The sequence below is a fragment of the Calonectris borealis genome, chromosome 3 (assembly GCF_964195595.1).
Source record: "Calonectris borealis chromosome 3, bCalBor7.hap1.2, whole genome shotgun sequence".
Taxonomy (NCBI): Eukaryota; Metazoa; Chordata; class Aves; order Procellariiformes; family Procellariidae; genus Calonectris; species Calonectris borealis.
This window is the reverse complement of record NC_134314.1, coordinates 83,706,583-83,713,777: the sequence shown is the minus strand read 5'-3', so window position 1 is coordinate 83,713,777 and position 7,195 is coordinate 83,706,583. Positions and strand designations below refer to the sequence as shown.

The 7,195-nt window shown below is 45.7% G+C and overlaps 1 protein-coding gene across 1 annotated transcript in view; it reads left to right on the top strand.

Moving 5' to 3' along the window:
- Nucleotides 1–1,126: 1,126 nt before the first annotated feature.
- SIPA1L2 (signal induced proliferation associated 1 like 2) overlaps nt 1,127–7,195 on the top strand; it is a 153,556-nt gene continuing 147,487 nt past the window's right edge. Inside the window, exon 1 of the mRNA XM_075146451.1 lies at nt 1,127–1,427. The gene's annotated coding sequence lies outside the window, so the exon portion shown is untranslated. The remainder of the gene's footprint in view (nt 1,428–7,195) is intronic.

Genomic DNA, 7,195 nt, shown 5'->3' with positions numbered 1-7,195 from the left:
AGGAGGTGGAGGAAATGTGGATACCTAGCCATGGCTTATTTGGCAGGCAAACTAAACATGTTCAGGGCTGTACAACACAGAGGGAAAGCACCGCTGCTTCTGACCATCTACAATTTAAGAGCAGCATACAGGAGGCAGAGCACACAGGGTGATTCTGAGGACTCCACTGCCATGCGTTCCTTCGTTATAGGTATCTTTGGTTTGAAGCTATAGGTAAGAACAATAGGCGCTGTGGGATGGGAACAAAGCCAAAGGCTTGGCAGGGGTCGCTCCCCACTGCAAGCCCGGGGGTCTCAGGCGGGCTTTTGCTGAGGCAATGCAGAGCCCAGTAGGATGGCACAGAGGCCCGGTCAACCTGCTACTCGCTACCCCCGGGGCTCCCGAGGGAAGGAGCGGGGGGACGCAGGAGCCCGAGGGCAGGCAGTGCCGGGCCCGCGCGAGGCAGCGGCGGTTTGCGGTAACGGCAGCGGGCGGCCGGGCGGGGGGTCCGTGGCTGAGAGGCCGGGCCGGGCCGGGCCGGGCGGCGTTGTCCAGGGTCTTGAAAGCGGGGACGAGAGGCCGTGCGGGGCAGGGGCCGTGCCGCCGCGCTGCAGGGGCACCGCTCTGCCTCGGCGCTCCGCTGGGGTTTGGCTGGGCACGGCAGCGGCGGGGGGCCCGATCCGGCTGAGGGACCGGGGCGGCAGCCGGCGCTCACCGGCTCGTTGCCGGGTAGGGCCCTTCCCGGGGCCCCGTGCCTTGCCCTCCCTCCGTCCCTCCACTCCACCTGTTGCTCGCTTCCCTTCACAAACTCGCAGCCTGGCCCCGGGGCGCCCGCGACGCCCCGGGGACCCCCTCCCGCGACCCCCGCCGCGGTGGGTGAAAGGGGGAGGGAGGGAGGCTGTGGGCACGCCGCGGGGCGGGGCCTGGTGTTTTGGTTGCGCGACAGCGCGAGTGGCCAATGCGGAGTTCGCGTTCCCCCGGGGCCGAGCAGGCGAAGCCAATGGGAGGCGGGGCCGGCAGGAGGGGAGGGGCTTGCGGGTGTGGGAGGGAAGGCGAGAGCGTGTGTGTGTCGGTGCTGCTCCCGCCCCTCCCTCCGCCTCTCCTCCCTGTCCGGCGGCTGAGGAGCACTCGAGACCCAGCGCCGGGCAGAGCGCGAGGGAGCGGGCGAGCGCGAGGAAGGGGGTGGTGAGGGGACGAGAGGAGGAGGAGTAGGGAGGAGCGAGGAGCGGCGCGCGCGCCAGCCCGCGAGACCCCAGCGGACACCCCCCGATTCCGTTAACGGCTCCGGCGCCCCGCGGGCGGCGTGCCCCGTAGGAGGGGGGAGGAGCGCACGCCGCTGGCGGGGAGCGAGGGGGGAGCGGAGCGGAGCCTGTGTGCGCGGGGGGGCGATGGGGGTCCCGCGGCGGGAGCAGCCGGAGCGCGGGCAGCAGCAGCAGCAGCAGCAGCGGGTAAGGATCGGCGCCTGCCACCGTGTCCGTGCCCCGCGGCGGGGGGGGACGACGACGGGCGGGCGGGGTGCCCGGCGGAGCGCGGGCGTACGAGTGCTTTCCCTCCCGGGAAGGGCTCGGGAGCAGTTTGGGGAGGGGGGGGCCGTGGGAAGGGACCCTTGTCCTCTCCCCTCCTCAGGTGCCCTTGGGAGGAGACTCGGCTTCTCCGGGCTCCGCGGGAGAACGGGGGGTTGCGGGCGGGGGGAAGCGGCGAGGAGCCGCGGGCCCCCCTTCCCCACCAGCGCACCGTCCTCGCCCCAGCCGCGACACCGTCCCCGCCGCGCCGGAGCGGGGTGTCTCGCTCCCGCGCGTCGCCTTTGTAAATAGCGTTGTGCTCTGGCACATAAATAATGCCCGCCGTGGCCGTGGGGGCGGCAGGGGTGTAAATGGGGTCGCCAGTCACCTGCTGGGCGGTTCTGCCCTTACCGGCTGTAAGAGCCCTGCGCCCGGGCACGTTGCTTCCGTCTCTGAAGCCCACTTAAAGAGTAATGGCAATTGCGGAATAAGTTTGCATAGGTCGGGCGTCGCGGGGGTATAGCCGGTTTTCAGAGCGGAGACGGTGCAATGGGGACCGCCAAGCGTTTGGGGTGGCAGAGGGAAAGATTCTTTAGCCCGTGCAGTTTCCTTAAGTGATTTTAATGCTATTTATTTAGTTATCGTAGACGAGGCGCAACCTGTATCCTTTTGCACTCTTTGTTATCTTATAATACTCTGTTCAGTGGTCCGTTCTCCAAACTTAGTATTTGATTCGTTAAATGATAGTCAGTTGAGATCGACTTTGCTTTAGATTTTATTTTCCCGGCTCTATACCTCCTCTGTGGTGCTCCGCAGCATTTTGCTGAGGGAGTGTACGTCCCTGTGAACGTGGAAGTAGCGTTACGCGGTCTTGACAAAGACAACTCTGAAGTTGACAAATTTCAGATACGGCTGTTAACCTTCACGAAGTAGGTCAGTAAACTAGCTTAGTTCTTGACGCTGGATTATTTTAACACATTAGTCGTTTGAATATTTGCTTTCAGCCTGGCTTTTCTAGAGGAAACGAGTTTTATTTTTTATGATGCAGAAGACAGGCAAAGTTAGAATTGCACATGTGAATTCTCCCGAGCTCTTTTGTGCGCAATTTTCACTTCTAAAAGTTAACACTAGATGGCTTTCTTATATCAGATATCCAACAGAGAAGGAAAGCATGTAGTCTGTTTCTGCAGCCTGCTGTTTCTTTATTTGTCTTTTTTTTTTTTTTTTTTCCTTCGGGTGAATAGTAAACTACCTTCTTGGTCGATTCTGCACTGATGAGACCAGAGCAGAATTTGAAATTTGCTTACTAGTTGACATAATTCATTGTTTTGGTCAGCTCCTCTTGCTGCTTATTTTCTGTACGTACTACCAATATCTAAAGGAAGTTTGTTTAGATGGAAGATAGCTCTGCAAAATATTTAGGTTGCTTCAAAGGAAGGCAGCTGGATAAGGACGGATGTTTGAAAATGGGGAAAAAACAATAATTCAGTCTCAGTTATTACTTAGTTTGATGGACTTATTTTAAAAAGGACTGTAGTGCATTTATATTGTTTGTTCAGCTATTTTTTTCCCAGATTCTGTACCTAACTATCTTAGACTGAAGCATTTGGGAGTTAGATTCAGAAACATAGTGCATCACAGCCTGCTGGATACAGGAATACCTAGGCCTGATGCCTTATTAATCTATTTCTTGTGTTTTTCCAAAACTGTGCCTGCTATCAGTGGAATGTGTTATTTGCCCCCCATTTGCTTCTTCGGTAGTAGCTCTGAAATACTTCAATCTTAAATTTGATCTTTGAAATACCTTTTATCATTAATGCAACCATGTTTAAATCATCAAGAGCTGTAATGCATTATGGATGTTTAAACATCACTTAGGTTCCACAACAGTTGATTTATAATTTATGTAGCATTCACATCCAGAGACCTGTCTGAAATCTAGCTTTATATATTGTCTTGGCTTTGCACGCCCAGTGGGTTACCTTACCAGGTCATGTAGCACTTACATGTAACAAGAAGGAATACTTACTTGTAAGGATGCCAGACTGTTTCACCAATCGTATTGGATCAATTAAAGATCATGTCATTCATATATGCCAAGGGTATAACGTGAAACCTAGAACTAAACAAAACCTCAATTCTTTATAGCTGGTATTTGCTTACTGTGCAAAGGTTTCTGTTCTATTTTGCTGAAAGAAAGATAATATGGTCTTTTTTTGGTAGACATTTACTGACATACCATTACTCAAGTGCATTGTGAAATACTCTTGCAAATGAAGAGAGTCAAATGAGGAACTAAGCAAAGCAGTGGTCAAACAGGCAAAACCATCCCTTTCTTTTGCTGTTTGACCTTCACAAGGGAACCGAGGCAGTTCGTTTTTTCACTTTCAGCTTCATATTGAACATAATAGTCAGGCATTCACCTAAGCTTTTTATGTGCAGATTCACAGTTCAAACTGCAGAAGAAAGTAAGTATTTTCTCCTTGCCTTGGCTGGAATTAAGATTCTATTTGCATGGTTGGATGTTAAAATATTTTCAGTAGTTTCATACTTTTTACAGATGAGTGATCTAGTTTGGTAATATTGAGTGAGAAATGCTATCTTGTTATGAAAATATAAGTTACAGATTGTGGAAAGAGGGTGGGGCGCTGGGTTATCTAGTTTCCCACGTTAGTCATCCAAGATTACCAGCAGTAGCTGTATTGACAGCTTGAAATGAAATCATGGTTTGACGAATGCTCTTTTCTCTTTCCATGCAATTTTGGCTTTGCAATTTAAAATGCTTTGCAATTTTCAAATGTTTGGGCAAGCTGGGTTGTGAATCAGTGAAGTAAAGAGGAGATGGCTATTTATTTTATGTATTGCAATATTGTACTCATAGTAGAAATTTTTGATACATTAGGTGGCATAATTTATATCCAGTTCTTTAAAACATTACCTCTTGCAAAGTTAAGGCAAACTTCAGTTTATCTCTTTATTTTTAAGGGAATTTTCATCCTCTTATAAATCTGAACAGTTCAGGAAGTTTAGGGGAGGGGTGCCCCTCACAGTCTTTTTCTACCCTCTTTTTTTCTACCTGAATTATTTTGGGGAAATACTGTGAGGACTGACTACCAAATCTGAGAATCCAATAAGAAGAATTCCTGAGGACTGTTATGATGTATAGCTCTGACTATATAATTTGTATTTAGTAGACTGAAAAGTATGTTTCACATTTTTCTTCTTTTTTAATTTTAAAAATACTATTTTTTTCACATAGATTGCATTAAGAATAACATTAATTCCTCATGACATTCAGTGATGATGCTGTATGACTGGTTAGATTTTTAAGAATTGCTAGGACTTCACATGAATAGCTGTCTTTTTTTTTTTAGTCTATTGTGAAAGAGTGACCTTAACGTTAAACATCTGATTTATCCTGACAGAAGTAAATGAGAGAGACCCTGCCTTCCTTTGTAGTAAAGCATTGACCCCAGATTTAAAGTTGTTCTCAGGCATAATTGAATGAACTGAAGATTGAGAAGGATTATTATAATTGGTGATACTCTTCTTGTTTTTAGCTAGAGATAGGACAGCAGTAGACAGAAATGTCATTGTGATTATTTTGCACCATAGTTCTTACTAGAAGATATGTAGACTCTTGTTTGGGTCATGAAAGTGTAATTACATCAGCAATTAGCTACTCATGATTTATAAGTAGATTCTTCTGGTTTTCTGGAATTTCTTAAGTAGTGATCAGTTGACACATAATTAAAGGTTTTGTTTAAAAAATGTCTTGAATCTTTATGGAGATAATCTTCTGAACATGTAATAAATGTAAGCAGCTGCTGTTCCATCTTTTTGGATCTGCAGGCAAACAGCTTTATTGGATATGATGTTTGTAAAACATTTTAAGAATAGTAGGTGTTTGAAATGGAGCAGGCATTTGTTTTAGTTGCTGTCAAATGGGGATTCTGTGTTTAGGAAAATGACCTGCACTCACTTTTTTTTTTTTTTTTTTTTGCAAAGCTGAGAGATGTAACGTAGAAAGACACCATAGCTGTTTTGGAAGTAAGGGAATCTTACTAGAAGGAGGCTGGAGGAAAGGTAGTAAATTGTGCTGTAGTAGCTAGGAGGCTGGAAGGTGGCAGTAGCTGAAGTTGTCATGACTTCCCCTCCCCCTCAGCAGCTCAAATGAAATTCTGAGCACAGAACTTGGAGTTTTGCCATTGACTTTGAATCTTTTCTTACATAATGTCTTCATTTGTTGTCCTGGATCCTGCACAGTGACATATCCAGCTCTGAAGATATTTGTATAATCCTCCTATATTATTTGCTGTTCCTTCCTTCCTCCTCTTCTCCCTTCACCCCCTGAATTCTCACTGGCACGGTGTCTGTGGATTGTGATAATGCCTGCCGGCTGCCTCATCTTTTAGGTAGGCTTTTGAATCATAGGTATTTCACAATATGACTTTTCAGACTTAAGTTATATGAAAATTATTTGATGGGATTTATGTTAGAGAACACATAGTAGATATACAAAGCTCTCATACAACTCAACAATTTGCCCTTCCATTTCCCTTTTGGTTCACCAACGTTTATCTTAAACCTGATACAATCTGTGATGAAATTATAGAACTATTTTACAGATTACATCAACAACAGATTACGGTACTTACTAAAATGTATTTATAAGGAAAGGTACTCAGAGAACACTGGAGGTTCTGTAGGGGGTTAATTCAAATGGAATAAAATGTTGTGGTTTTTTTTTTAAATGTAGTATATGCTCTTGAACATCTTCATAAAATTTTCTGGTGGTTTTTTGTTGGCTTTTTTTTTTTTTTGGACACTTGTTTGTTCTGTGTATGTATGAGAGGGAAAGGAGATTCTGGGCCACCTTGTATTTCATGTTGGATTTTTACATTCATTTCAGTCAAATCGGATAAATTGTGAAATGATGTGAGAACGAAATGGCAATTAAGGTGAGTAAGGACAGAATAAAGCTTTCTATAGGTGTTATAAATGCAAATGCTGGTTTTTTTTTCCTTTCACATGGGGGAGTAAAAAGGAGTCCTGCTATTAATGCATAGTTAGCAAAACTGTCACTGCAAAAGCAGTTCTGTCTTCTATATTTTATGGATAGGGCATTTGTGAAAGATATGAAATTTCAGTCTGTGGGTTTTTGGTTTTGTTTTTTTTTCCATTTTGTTTAGGGTTTTTTTTCACCTGAGAGTTACAAGTTATTTAATCACACTCTTCTTCTCTGTTTTTTTTTTTCATTTGTGGCTTTCTGTTCAAAACTAATTATTTCCTACTTTTAGATATCTAAAGTACATTCAAGGAAAAGAGCACTCCTAAGTATTTTTCTAGCCTCTCAGCACTGAAAATAATACTTGACATGTTTTAGCATAAAATCTCATTGCAATTTTAGTATGACACAAAGTGGGAAAAAAGTGAAGAAAAAGAAAAAAGTGTGGCTGTGTATATGCATACATTCTCATGCATAATGTGCGAATCATCTATAGTGTATAGGCAGGCATACGTATTTTGCTGTGCTGATCTTGCTTATTGCAGTGGCCAGCTGCTCTTGAAGAGTTAGGAGCAGTTTCTGGTGATCAGGTTATCCTTTCTGTTCTACTGTAGTAAAGTAAGCCTTGGTTTTGCTTTGTAAGGTTGTCAGGACAACAGCTTATTATTATCGTTCTGGTGTTTTTTCTCTATAGTGATGGAGGGAG